The following is a 15,560-nucleotide window of genomic DNA, read 5'->3' as shown; positions in this document are numbered from 1 at the left end:
TCTTGTTTACTCTTCTACTAAGGATCGCGTGTAGGTGTTAGGTGCTGAACAGCACTGTTATGTGGTAGTTAGAAAACGTTAAAGTGAAGTGTGTGTGTATAATACTGCCCTGAACAATGTTCACGAGTGAAGAACAATGACTATTCATCAAATTTCAGGTTGCATGTAGACTGAATAAACGGCAAATTCACAAGGGTTTAGGCAAGGCATTTTGGGAACCATGCTTTACCATATTATACCATTGCCAGATGGGCCAAGGAATTTGAAAGTGGTCGTGAATCAGCCACGAAAGAACATGGTGGTGGGCATCCTCATATGGCAACAGATCCACACAACCTTGATGCACTTTGCAGATTGCTGGAAAATATCGGCGTTGTACATGTAGTGAATTAGCAAATGAACTGAAGATTTCACCATCGTGTGTAAACCAGATACTAAGTCAGGAACTCAGCCTTGTAAGATTTTGGCAAAATAGGTACCGCATATCAGCACCCATCATTCTCCACGATAACGCAAGATGTCATACAGCACAAGTGGTGCACAACGTACTGCAACATGGGGTTGGGAGATGATGAAACACCCATCTTATTCTCCTGTCATGAGTCCCTGTGACTTTTATTTATTTCCCAAGATGAAGGAAACTCTTTCCAGACGTCCTGAGCATCTTTTTGGTCACAGGGCGGTCCTTGCGCACACTGGCATGAATGGGAGCTATCAGTGACATCCAACGACTGTCAGATGTTTGGAATTGTGTTCACGCTGCAGCAGGAGATTACATTGGAGGATTGTAAATGATTCCAGGTATGTATCTTCTTTCATGTCTCTTCCTCATACATGTTGCCACTACAAGCAAAATAGCCCTCATATTTTTTGTATCCTGCATGCTCTCAAAGTATGGATTTTTGTATGTGCTGTTGCAGAGGTTTTTAAATGTTTGTTAAAATTCTCGAAGTTCTCGTTGGTCAAACATAGAGACTGAACATAGTTATGTACAACTTTCTTCATAATACCATAATCATTACATTTCATGGTGACCAGTGATTCACTCATTGCATAGCTTCATTTTAGAAGTGACAGTCAGCTAGATAGCAAACTTTGGCCATGTTGGTATCTGCGGCTGCTGCTGCATGGGCATCATTAGTAGCTTTCAATCCCTTTGCGGTCATAATATGAATTCGTGTCAGGTGTAGTTGGAAGAGAGAGAGGTGGAAGTGCTCTTCAACTAGGTGTAGTGCTCTCCTTGCCTGCCATATTTCAACTTTCACTTTGTAGAGGCAATATTCATTGTATAGATCTAAAACAGGGTGGCTACTCACCGGGAATTCCTTGAATTCTGGGAATTCTGCATGAATTATTGGCTCCGGGAATTTTTCTCCGTGGACATGAATAATTGCAACTTTCATTAATCCAAATCCTATTGAATTTATACATATTGCTAAATGCCCTGAGGCGAGATTTTCAACACTTGAGTTTTTATTTTTATCGAGGAAGGAAAATGTGTGAGAAATAAAATAGAATTATCTCTATCTGTTTACTTTGTTACTGTCCTTTGTAGAGCAATCTGACAGACAAAAGATTGATTATTGCAAGATAAGATTTCTTGAAGTTTATTATTTAATTTGAGTTTGAAATTCTTACACAATTAACAATTTTTCGCAGGTTTAGAATATATATCATAACATTTGTGTGATTTGTGTTTGTAGATGTATTTAGAGTCTGAGTATGTGAAATGGCAAATGTAAAGTAAGGACCTCAAATTACATGTTTTAAGTATACAATTTAATTAAATTATTTTAGAATTTTTGAGTACATTGGAATCACACAGACACTTCATATTGTTACTAAATTTGTGTGTGCATATCAGTGGCGCAGTCACAGTGGGGCAGGGTTGCATTGAACCCCCATCCCCCAACCTTGAATAGAAATTAATTCTAAGGAGGGCAAGGGAGGATACAATGTTGACCAAGTGAACTTGCAGAGGGCACAGAGGGGCAATTATCACCCTCGATTTCAAATTGTATGCAAAGAAAATACGTTTCATAAAATTTTCTTGCTTGCTTCACTCGCAATACCTACTTTTCTTAGTCTCATCGAGTTCAATGCCATAGCTAGGGAGCGGCGGGAGTCAGCTCTGGCCGCCGAACAATCTAAATGGTAAAAGTTGTAAAAAAGACATTGCCATGGCGCCTCATGAAATTATTTGTGCCCTATTAAATCAATATTGTTTTCAGTTTGCAAAAAGTGGAATAAAAATGTTCTTCTTCATTTCACTCTCAACATGATTGTTTTCTGTAATGCACTCTAATCAGAGAGACTTCTCTTAATGGATTTTGTCTCAAATGCATGAAGAATTGTTGGGAGGAAAAGGAGCGTGCACATTAGAGAGACCATTTATATGATTTTTGCTGTTGGTTTGTTATGAGGTGGATGAATTGATAGAGTATGTAATGAATATACATAATAGACCTATATGCTGCGTGTGTGTGTGTGTGTCATGAATAAAAGCAAGGAGGGCCAAAAGGACTAAATAAAAATCAAAGAAGGAGAAAGGAAACACTCAACAGACAGTGGAAAAAATTTGTATTTTCGCTATCTTAAACGTAGCATCTTCAGAGTAAGAAGAAAAGATGGCTGTCTCTTTCTTCTTACTCTGAAGATGATATGATTAAGCTAGCGAAAATTCAAATATTTTCCACTGTCTGTTGAGTGTTTCCTTTCTCCTCCTTATGCATACTTATATATACAGGGTGTTGCGAAATACCTGTTACAATGCTTGGGAGGTGATTCGACAAGTAAAAACAAGGGAAAAATGCCACGTGAAAAAATGTCGAAATCTGCACCGTTTTCGAGTGACAGGTGTACGAAAATCGCCTCACACCATGTTCGAAGCACAATAACTCAAGAAGGGAGAAAGATATCAATGTTGGATTATGTGAATACAATGAAGTCCTACCTGACGAACACAATGGTGCAGCAGTTGAGGCCCAGTGTAAATTGCGCAAGGGGTATCTTAAAGAAAGTTGGGAATCCCCTGATGGAAAATACAGGATATTTACTACTATTTTCTACATAATGTTGAGATCAGAATGTAGCCAGTAAAAAATGACGACGTATGTTCACATGTCCCACTACTGCTGGGACACCATCCTACACTTGGGATATAGGAAATTGACCCTAAAATGACACTATGCCATCAGATTATGCTGAGATTGATTTCAGCTAAGTGATACAGAAAGCCCCACAGTTTGAACATCGTCTGTGATGTGGTTCTCTCGGCCCCTCCACTCTGCACACAGTGAACATGTCGTCACATATGCAACATAGCGCAGCACCACCACGATGTTTATTTTTCTACGTAATGGTGATGTCCATATGGATATTCGCTTTCTTCTTAGTTGTCAGTCTCCACATATCACTTTCCGTGGATAACACATCTCGCTAATCCCTTCCCTAGCCCCAGGACTTCAACAGACCCATTTGCTTCCTTTGGGGAATCCCTTATGCATCAACTTCATATATCTGCCGTGTCCATTTTTGATTAGAGCATGCCGTATTTCTTTGTGGAACGCCCTTCGCCGCGGTCATATGTTTTGCTGTTGTGCCAATATTTCCTTGTAAACAAAATTTTCACACTTTTTCCCACTTCAATAACTCCGAATGGGTGCCGTTTTCGGCATTTCGTCACATGAACTTTTGTGTTTATTTTCAGTTGTAGAATCACCTCGTAAGCATTGGAAACTAACTTTAGTAACATCCTGTGTGTGATCTCAAACATACATCCAAATTGTGCACGCGGTATGTGGAACGCAAGGCAACAGAAGGGGCATTAGTTCTCATGACGTGGCCACCACAGTCTGCTGATCTTTCACCAATTGAACTACTATGGAACCAAATCGATAGCGACATCAGGAAGAAGTTAGCCAGCAACACTCAACACCTATGGGAATTCATCAACGATGCCTGGCGTAACATTCAACCATCCTATCTGGACAAACTATTGGAGCGCATGCCACGTGTCTGCGCTGCTGTCATTAAGGCCCATGGCGGACATATTGATGAAAGCAAAATATGAGGTGACATTAGTATGTATAATGGATGTACCTATGTTTGTACATTGCCAAGCAGATTCTTACATCTGTTTCTTGTACATTAATTACGAAATACATTCATTTCTACTGATTTTTGGCACTTTTTCCTGGTGGTCTTAAACTTTTTGTCGGTAGTGTGTGTGTGTGTGTGTGTGTGTGTGTGTGTGTGTGTGTGTGTGTGTGTGTGTGTGTATATATATATATTAATGAACTACATGAAATAAAACCGTCATAATTTCTGAACAGTTCGTGTGATGACGTCCAAACTGTGTGGCTGGCCACAGGGCATGATGGGAATTCGTATGCATATGCGCACGCAACGTGTTGATGTCGGCCATTTGCAAGTGAAAATGTCCTGGAGGAGTATTTTGGGGGCCCCATTCTGGCTCTGGGGTATCTAAAGGCCACTGGAAGGGGGCTATGTTAAGGACAAGGTGTACAGAAATTGCCATTGCCAGCTGAAAACTGCCATTCAGAAGGTCATCGACAGCATCGATGTTTTGACACTTCAGCGGGTCATGCAGAATTTTGCTGTTCGTCTGCCCCACATCATCGCCAGAGATGGCAGACATATCGAACATGTCATAATCTAAATTTGAATGTCTGTAGTGCCGTTTACATGTGCAATACAGTTTGTGTACTATGTGGTTTGTCACTAATTTCCGTTTTATTTCATATAGTTCATTAATTGTCACCCTGTATATATATTAAAGAAAATTTGGGGAAATTTTCATACACGCCAAACGTATTTCTTCAATTTTGCAGGAAAAAGGAGAAAGTACTTACCGAAATGAGTTTCTGTATGCTTTACGAAGGTTTCGGAAGTGTTTTTTCCCTCGCTTAATTTATTTTGCCGGTAAATCATGTATTTTTCAACATTAATATCTCTCCAATGCACGAAAGTTGTTCCCTTGATGTCCTTCTACTATGTGAACCAAATGTTGCATGCGTTTGATGATGTAACAAGTGGTCAGTGATTCCAACCACGTGGTTTTGCAACTGTGAACATGGTTCGTGGGGCTATTTATGAATGGTTCATGGGGCTATCCGTGCATGGTTCGTGGGGGTTTTGAACCCAGAAAAGAAATACAAAATCAGGTATTTTTGAGTTAAGAAGTTTGGAAACACTGCACAGCCACTCATCATCGACAATTCTAGTCAAGATTTGCCCCCATATTGTGTGTAACGCAACCCAAAAATGAACAAACAATAATTACTCGATATGTAAAATTAATTAATATTCTGTCTTTAACTTCGTAGGTTGACTTAATATTTCTTGTTTTAGGAGAATCTATCTGAATATCTGATTTGATAGATTCTATTATTTCAATGCAATTTGAGTCTTCATGTTGACTTTGTTGTAACTGATGTTTACTAGGTAACAGATGTAGACCATTTTGAATTTCCAGTGCTTGGATATATATATATATATCTTTTGTTCTGGTGTGAAAGCAAAGTTACGACTCATCATATCCGCGAGACAATTTTCACTACCTTTGCAATACTGAACCTTAAATGAATATTCTTGTAATTGAAGGAACCATCTTGTGAGTCTGTTGTTCCAAGAATGGGTATTCTCCAACCATGTTAAACTTTTGTGATCAGTTGTGATCGTGAAAGTGCGAACTATTAAGATAGCCCTGAATTTATTTAGAGTGAACAAAATGGCTAGCACTTCTAACTCTGTAGAAGTATAAACATTTTCATATGGTTTGGGGGTTCGGCTTACAAAACCTGTAGGCAGAAATTTGTCATTTTTTCTTTGAAACAAGTAGCCGGCAATGTCTTAGTACTACCAGCAGTCTGCACATAGAAATGTTCACTGAAATCTGGGTAGTAAAGCAATACATCTTTGGCTACTATTTCTTTTAGTTTCTCAAAAGAATTCTGAGCTTCCTTTGTCCACTGCCATTTTCTCCTTTCCGAGTCAACTGGTACAGAGGAGAAGCAATGGAAGCATATGGGTTCAAACTTTGAAATCCAGTTGAAGCATCCTAAAATCCTTTGTACTTCTTTAATTGAAGTAGGTTCAGGAAGTTTCAATATCGCTTCTACATAGGATTTACTTTTGGTCTGACCATCTTGCCCTATTTCATGACCTAAAAAAGTCACTTTATCCTTACCAAAATTGCATTTTTCTAACTTTGTCATTCCTGCATCTAACAATCTCTGGAAAACTTCTTCAATATGAGAGAGATGATCATCAAAATCATTACTTTTGATAATATCATAATCTACATAAGTTAATACAAAACTAGCTATGCCTTTAAACACATGATTCAGTGCATTTATGAAGGCTGCGGTGCCGTTCTTAGAACCAAGTACCACTCTTGTGAGTTGGTATAATACATTGTTGAATTGAAATGCAGTTTATTTTCTAGAATCAGGAGTCAAACCTACTTCCCAGAAAGCGTTAAACAAATCTAAAGAACTAAATATTTTGCAATTGGCAAACAAAGATAAAATTTCATCTATCTTGCCTGTTGTTATCTGTTCTTGTTTAACATGAGAATTTACATTGCGCTGGTCAAGACACATGCGTAATTGAGAATTTGGTTTCTTAACTATAACAAGAGGATTGAGATATTCAGAATTTGACATCTCAATTATGCCCCAATCTATGAGTTGATCTATTTGTTTCTGAATCTCATTCCGATAGGCAAAGGGTATGGGATAAGTTTTGTTGACTCTCTGTTTATTGGTATCAACTTTAATTTTGTGCATGTAAAGCTTGCATAAGCCAGGTTTTTTGGAAAACAAGTCCTGGTATTTAATCAAAAGTTCAAATAACTGATATTTCTGGTTGCTATTTAAAATGGAACTTTCATTTGCTTTATTCCTGAAATCTTCAAGTGAGGGATGCAATTCACTGCATAGATTGACAACAACAGCTAGCATAGCTGTTATATTCCAATGTATGTAATCTGATGTATGAAACTTTCCAATTCCCATAAATCTTTCAAATCATTGTAAGTTTATCCTATTTTCAGAAGTGAAAAATAGACTTGAGATGTCAGCTATCTTGATCCCTTTCTTTCCCTGATAACTTAGTATATGTACATTGCAATCTTGTCAATTTTTCCAATGTTTGTTCTGATGTTCCTGCATCAATCTCGGTATTGGAGGTAAGCTAAGTAACAAGATGTCCCCAGACCTATTGGCAAGATGACTTAACATTTCATCCATGCTTTGTTTAGATGATTCGATTTCCTTTGCATGTAACAAATCATTCGTTCCTATCATAATCATAAGTGGTCCACTAATGTTGACGTTTTGTTTAACCTGTTTAAGCAACTGTGCAGTATTTTGTCCACTCACACACATACCAATACGTCTCTTTCTATTATTATCTACAGTAACCTTGGCCTGTGATAAATATTCCAATAGTCTCACAAACATACTGTCGCCAAGCAACATTCTATTACTGGAAAAGATTCCTTTAAATCTATTGGACTCCTATCTTTTAGGGGAGGATATATTCTTGGGTTACAATCACTACCATCACCTCCATTTTGATGATGATTCATGCTTTTCCCTGGTTTTTAAATCCCCATGCCTTGTAATTTTGAGTATTGCTATTAGAATGTACATTTAGTGAGTTACTCTTGACATGATCGTTCTTGTCTATATTCTGATTAGAATCATCATCTTTATAATTTACCGAGTTAACTAGGACCCTATGAGAGCTCTGTTTGTTTTGAGATCTGTCAACTGAGTAACTGCCAGTTTCCTTACAGGCGTTCAGAATTTTCTATGACCTTCAAGTGAACTGATATTGTGGAACAGGAAATGTTCTCTTATTTTCTGAGGTAGCATAAAAGAAATTTGAGCTAACCGTTGAGATACATCGACTTGTGGTTGACAAGTTTCCAGCAACTTCCAGGTTTTCCAGAAAATTTACAATGAATTTGTTTGCTGTAAGAGCTATTCAATATTCTGGTTAAAGTCCTTGTTCTCCAATGTTGATCTTGATAATGATCTAAAAACTGACATCTGAAATCTTCAAAAGAGCTAATTTTACCTTTAGCTTCTTTAAACCATTGTTTTGCATTATCTGTTAAGAGCCCATTTATATATTTCATGTAATATTGTGATGGGACTTGATATAGTTCAAGAGTTTCTTCATCCTCTTCGAAAATGAGGAAGGTTGATTGATTGATTGATTGATTGATTGATTTGGTGTTTTAAGTCCACTTTAGGCACAGTAAGGCTAATTGGGACTGAACCTACAGTTTAAAGTGGAATCCGAACCACTTGTGCCTCCACTGGGTATCGAACCCGGGACCCCTTGATTACAAGGCAGCGATGCTACCACTGCGCCATCGGGGAGGCCAAAAATGAGGAAGGGATAGTGTCCTTGAAAAGTCCACTAAATTTGGGGAATTCTTTTAGTTCATTATGTTTTAATCTACCATGAGGGTTGTGTTGTGAAGGTGGCATGCATGCTTGATCCAAATAAGATGAATCTGGCATATCAGATTAAAAAGCATGATCACTTTTGATGGAAAGTTCAGTCAAATTTCTTTTAGAATTCCCATCTTCTGGAGCAGCATAACTGTTTTTGCACTCAGGAAGATTACATCTACATCTTAAATACTGAATCCCTCTGAAACGTGCTTTTCTGATTAGATGATATCTGTTAACAGGAACTGCCTCTCTCTCAGAATCTGACGATTCAACAACTTGTCTCTCATGGTGAGTAGGGGGTAAGTCTGTGGTGATCTTGGATTTTGTTTTCACTTCACACTCTTTTACATTACACACATTTGAAATTACCTCCTTAACCATACTAACAGATTCAGTTGCACATTTTAGCATGGAATCATCAAGCACACCATTGGCACAAATATTTAACATTGGTATAGAGGACAATGCATAATTTTCTACCTGATCACTGACATCTGAATTTTGATTTATTTTATACAACAAATGTTCGTTAGATTTATGTAAATTATTCACAGATTCCACTACTGTGTCTAAAATATCAACCATTTTATTTTCTATCAGCAGATTGCCTTTTTGTTCACTAAGAGGCAATATTTTACATTCACCTTTGTCTATAGACAAATCTATTATACTAGTATTATTTCCTTTATTTTCTGAACAATATGGATCAAACTGGCGTAGCATGCCTTATATTTTCTCGGCATTAATTTTACTTTCTATTACTGACAATCTACTCTGCAAATCTGATATTTTGAACATGACATGTTCCACGGTACTACTTAATGTATCAATTTTACCTTTTGTATCTTCTATCAGTGTTTCCAGATTAACGTGAGCATTACTATGAGAATCTCTTACCTCATGCAAATTCTGTAACCTTATTTCATGATCATGCACCATAACATAAACCTGTGTTATCTTAATGTACAGAATCACTTTTGTTTGCATTCTCATTAACCTTATCTTCTAGATACAAGAATCTACTCTCTACCTTGTGTTCCACTGCATTACATTCCAACATTACCTTAACTTCTAATTTTAAATTTACCTTTTTTACATGTTCTTTCATTTCTTGTCACAAGCAATCTATTTTATCGTCAAGCTTTTTCTCTACTTTGTCTATTTTTTCTTCAATTTTGTCCATCATAGTTTTGTTTTGTTCCATCATAGCCTTGTTTTGTTCTCGTATAAAATTCATGAGAACTTCCATGTTTATGTTGTCTATGGACATGATGTAACTGACCAAACCACTTTATGTGTGTAGTTATAATTGATTGATATTGTCATGAATGAACACTACACGTTATGTTTTTAACCCAATACAGGTTACTCAATACTAAATCTCATAATTTGTATCACCATCAGTATGGTGAAGTATGTACTTCTTTTTATTTTATATTTCTGCTAGTAGGAGCGAACCAGCATTGACCTCTATTTGAAAGGGAAGCAGATTCATTCTTGAACAATAACAACAGAACGGACATTCATATTTTATATTTATATTGGGTGTCAAATCAACACAATACAAGTAAGATTTAAATTCACATAAGCAACTTTAACCTCCTTGGAGATTGCTGTGTATTCAATCTCGCTGATTAGTATACGAACAAATTTGTTTACTACAAAGTGTCAGAAAGACTGCTATGATATTCAGTAAATAATGAAGGTGAATGATAAAACCACTCATTTCTTAGTATTTCGCTTACACTCCACACTGTACCACTGCACTAGATTCTTGTACTTATGTATTTTGTTGGATTGCTACACTAATAAACAAGAAACACACACTTTCTTCATCATTCCTTCAGTAGTTCCCACTAATGTCGTATCAGACACACATCACGTTTCCTGTATTTATATTCCCCAGAATACCTTTTTTGTTAAAGGTAAAAAACCATATGTGCTCCTTACTTTGAGCAATGAACTAATCATACATGTTCTTTCTTCGGAAATTTTTTATCCTATAACCTCACAAGATTTTTGTCATAGTTCAAGCAAAATCCAAATCACGATCCACCTCTCTTTCTCTCTCTCTCTTTCTCTCTCTCTCCCCTCCCTCCCTCCTTTATTTTTTTACCTATATTCCTATTGTATTCCTCCGCCAGTGTCCTTTCTTAGTTACCTGTTAGATGGCAGCACCATGCAGATCTGCTCAAAATTATATGGATAGATTAGGTTGGCAGCTAATAGATGGAGTTGTAGGCTTATCTGTGCACGGGCGGTATGAATACTATTTGCACTTAAATATAAGGATTTTTCGAGGGCAAGATCGGTTTTTAGGTAATATCTGAGCAAAGTATGCAACCTGATACAATTCACTGAAACTTAAATAACAATTAAAAGAATTACCGAAATCTGTGATATGGTGGAGTAGATATAAATGTATGTTTGAAAACATTTATTTTGTATTTATTCATTGCGCCCCGAGTTCAGCTAATTTTCCAAGGGAAAAATATCCAAAAAATCCAAATTTTACCATTTTTATAGCATAAAAATAATTGTTGTTTTTTTATCAAATTTCAATTACTCAATTCTATAGCCCAAAATTTACCCCACAAGCCTAAATCAGTATATTTTTTAAGCATACATTTACAATTATCATATTTTTAAAGAGAAATGGATGTGTTGATAGTGATTTGAGTGTTTTGCAGTGCAGTGTATATATAATTATTTCTCAAATGTATTCTGATAATTTACATCTGAAATGTGTATGTGTATTTTTTTAAAAGAAAAATACACATGTAGATACTCATTTGAGTTATTAGCAATGCAGTGTATATAAATAAAACCCAAATATATATTCTGATTAATTTACGTCTGAAATGTATATAATATTTTTAGAAGAAAAGCTATATAAAAATATATATGTACGCACCTTGATGTGTAGAATACTAATAACATATAAATTTATAATTAATTTTTATTAAGTATAAATTGTTCTAACATTTTTTTAAAAAAATTAAATATATGAAACTTAACATTTTAAAAATATATATATAATTATATATATATACACAAATTATAAAAAAATTAATAACAAAAAAATTAAAATAAACCAAAAACAAAAAATCTTGTATATAAAAAAATATACCACATCAGACATAAATGATGAAGCCTAGGATATTCCAAATTTTCTAGCTAAACTGAAACAAAAAATATAGATGCAATTCAAAATAAACTTAAAACATGTTCTCTCAAAATATATTTTAATCTATTCTCAATGTATATAAATTCTCATAGTGAAAAAGAACAATACACTCATCGTACCCATGTGTAAATTTTACATTTTGATGATATTCTTTGTATGTATGATATTTATGATAGAATTTGTGAAGAACTTAAGTTAAAAAAAGAACAGTTTCAAGGGAGAGGTTCAGGTTGGTCACTTTGTAACACAATTCATAAACTTGAATTAAAAATAGCAAAATATGTCCCTCTTGGAGGTGGATCTAGTTATATTGAATTACCCAACCAGATTATAAACAAGAATGCTGTAATAAATATTCAAAATAATGACAGTAAATGTTTTTTATGGTGTCTCATAGCCTATTTTCATCCAGTATCTGACCATAAACATCTTGTCTCTAATTACAATTATTCTGAATATATAGCAAGGTTTAAAAAACCTATGTCAGGCATAAACTTTCCAGTAGATATCTTTGCTATCAATCAATTTGAAAAGCAATATGAACAACACTACAATCGACCAATAGCTGTGCATGTTTATGGTGTTAATGAAAGAGATGAAATTTGTGTACTGCGTCACCATCTACCAGCAGATGGTGCAGACATTATTAGATTATTATATGTTACAAAGGAAACAAAAAACATTATTGTCTCATACAGAATCTACCATGATTGGTGAGAAAACAAAAAAAACATCACACACAGCTAGAATAGCAATATGTGATTGATACTTGTCAAAATTTGTAAGTGTTCCTTCATCAATTTCATCATCCCATCACCCATTCTCATCTTCGCGATTAACCAAAAACTTCACAAAGGTGAAGTAAATTAAACCAAATCATCAATCAAGTAATGGAATTTGAGATAAGTATAATGTACGCTCTTCACTGCACATCTAAAATATTAATTATTTCAAAATACTAACACACAAACAAACACAATTATAATAGAAAATAATCCACTACATTGATGTAGTGAATTTTTGTAACAAATGAGAGAGTTTAATGTATTCAATTCGCTAATATTGGTTATGTTATGTCGTTTGTTTAGTAATGACAGTTCTTGTTCCCCTCACTTCGATCTTCCAATGCATCTAAAACTAATAATAAATCCCCAACGAACGTAAGTAAATGGGTATTGCGCCCGAGAACGATGCGATAAAAATCTACTAATAACTATTTATATATTGCGTGACATCTAATAAATGCAAAACTTGAGAAAAGTGTTCCCCTGTGCATAGCACCACGCCATGAAGGCGTATAGGGGGTGTGGGGGTAACGCCCCACACTTTCTTGATCCGGTCGTGAGTGGGGGTGATGTGATCAGAACCGGCCGGGGATCGAACCCGGGACCTTGAGCATGGTAGTCAGACGCGTTACCGACTGAGCCACCGCGGCCACAAAACTTGAGAATGATCATTAATTCGCCACTGCTTTGTATCCAAAATACTTGTCTAATGTCAACAACATATTTGTGTTATTTGACAAAGTTTTATATCTAACGAACTTTCCACCAAATTTGCAATATTCAAAACAACCACCCTGAGACTTCCGTATACGTTACTTGATCAGGCCTCCCGCACTGGTGCAAAAATCCGAATAAGGTTAATTTCGGAATTCATTTGTTCGTGCATGAATTAACCAGCTACCAGTCGGCACCACCATCGATGCTAAATCCTAATTTTCTCTTAAAAAATTTAGTTTATGTATCTATTAATCAATGATGATCACTTGTACGTGATTTTGTATTTTATTAAATGCCTTTCCCTTCTTAAACATGTATAAGAAAAATCGTATTTTTAAAGTCACTAGTTCTACATGACGTAACATCGTTCCATATGATCTGTCATGGACGTACACTAACTATTTTTATAAGAATGTAGAAGAAGAAAAAATAAAAACAATGGCTTATTGTGCAGATTTTTATTGTAAAAACTGTCAGAAGAGGAATCCAGAGCTGTGTTCGTGTTCTGTCATATCCTGAAAGGTTAGTTATTTATGAATTCTGTTCGCTCTTTATGTAAAAATAATTTCCATAAAGTTAGTTTCCACGGAGAATAATTCCTAGCATGTCTTCGTATTCTGTATTTTGCTTCATTTAAGTAAAAGGACATGTGTTTAAAAAAATCGTCTGAAAGATTAAAGGTTCGATTTGGTAACTTAATGTTATTTATAAGTTACACAGGAGGATAGGAAGCCAACGAGAATAGTAGGAATGACTTGAAGTTTGTTTGAAGTTCGGAAAAGCTCATTTGTGCATGTTATAATGCAGAAAGTTGCAAGTTATCGCGCTCCTATTCGCTTCTGCATGAAGTTTATTTCTTCTAGCATTTAAAACTTTGTCAACATGTACAGGAGATGAAAAAAGCGTGTAAATATTAAAGCAATGAAACCTAAGGTAACGGTTACTATCGTTCTATGATTTTTTTAAAAATTCTCTTAGCAGGAAGACTAATTATCGTAGAGTTTTAGAAATCATTGTCACACGAAATTTGAACCTTTCTTAAAGTAATTAGCACTCTTTGGATTTTTTTTTAAAAAAATATTTATGTTGAAAAAACAACTTAAAAATTACCTTACGCAAGCTTGCACGCTTCCCAAGGACAATGTATTTTCCATTGACAAGGGACTGTAAGTATCGTAGACTAGTGGGAATTAATGTAGAAGTAAATCGGAAACTTAGTAAAATGAATTTAGGTAATTTATTTATAATGCTAAGAGAACCAAACCTGGCCTGCCTAACCTAACTACCAAAGCATACATTGAACCAAATCATAAGTAATCACTAGTTTTGGAAACGAAATGAGTGTAACTAACCTACATGTGCAATATATGCAAAATATTTTACGAACATTTACACGTGTGTTACTGTAAAGAAAAATCCTTTCTCACTGGTGCCACGGGAGGAAGATTTTGTGTTTCAAATCGCATTTTAATCTATGAGCTTTAATCCAACCCTACAGAATTATGGATGTTACTCCTATTATTAATAATAATATATTTTGTTGATGGAATCATCTAATTATACCTGTAGTTAATATTATTGCTGTAATAGCTCTTGCTGTTGGTCATGGGCTTTGATCTACTAGATGGTATGGGTGATTTTGATTTGTTGACATATTTCCTGTCCTGGTATCTTCTTCAGAAATATGTTGTGTCATAACATTTTTCTTGAAAGCATTCCCAGGAATAGATTCCATGATCCATTTAATGACAAAAATTGCGTTGTTAGCCAGTTGTAGGTTAGGCAGTAAGCTTCAGGGACTCTTTCTAAAAGATAATGTGGTAAAACTTTGCTTCATATGTTAGGAAGTTTAGTGCAATATCTATAATATTTTTTTATTTGCATTACCACACACTGTATGGTGCCATAAGAAGTAGTTACGATGAGAAATAATGTGAAAATTGAGTAAAAATAAATCAATTGAATGGTGACAAGCTCATAAGATTTTGCGCAATTGTTGAAGGAGCTATCATAGAATGGACCCTTATACATTTGACACTACTTTATTCAACAGATACAGATAGTGATCTAATGCATATTCATTTTCAGTAACTTTTCTTTGTGTTGACACGCTTTGACATTAGCTCACTAACAACTCTTGCATCTTGGAATTTATCTTTTTTGAGTGACATAAAATGCAGAATGCTTTGTCTTGCATAGTTATATGTTTCTAAAATAATTTTTCGTCTTTTATTTTTCTCGTAGAGCTGAGATATAGTTGGAGAAAATATGGCGAAAGGACTTGAGGCACAAAACATACAAAAGTTACAGAGTTTGTGGAGACAATTTTTCAGAGAAAATGTTTATGAATTCTAATAGAAATAAGTTAGTGCATGT

The sequence above is a fragment of the Lepisma saccharinum genome, chromosome 19 (genome assembly GCF_977018435.1).
Source record: "Lepisma saccharinum chromosome 19, izLepSacc3.1, whole genome shotgun sequence".
Taxonomy (NCBI): Eukaryota; Metazoa; Arthropoda; class Insecta; order Zygentoma; family Lepismatidae; genus Lepisma; species Lepisma saccharinum.
This window is presented reverse-complemented; position numbering follows the sequence as displayed.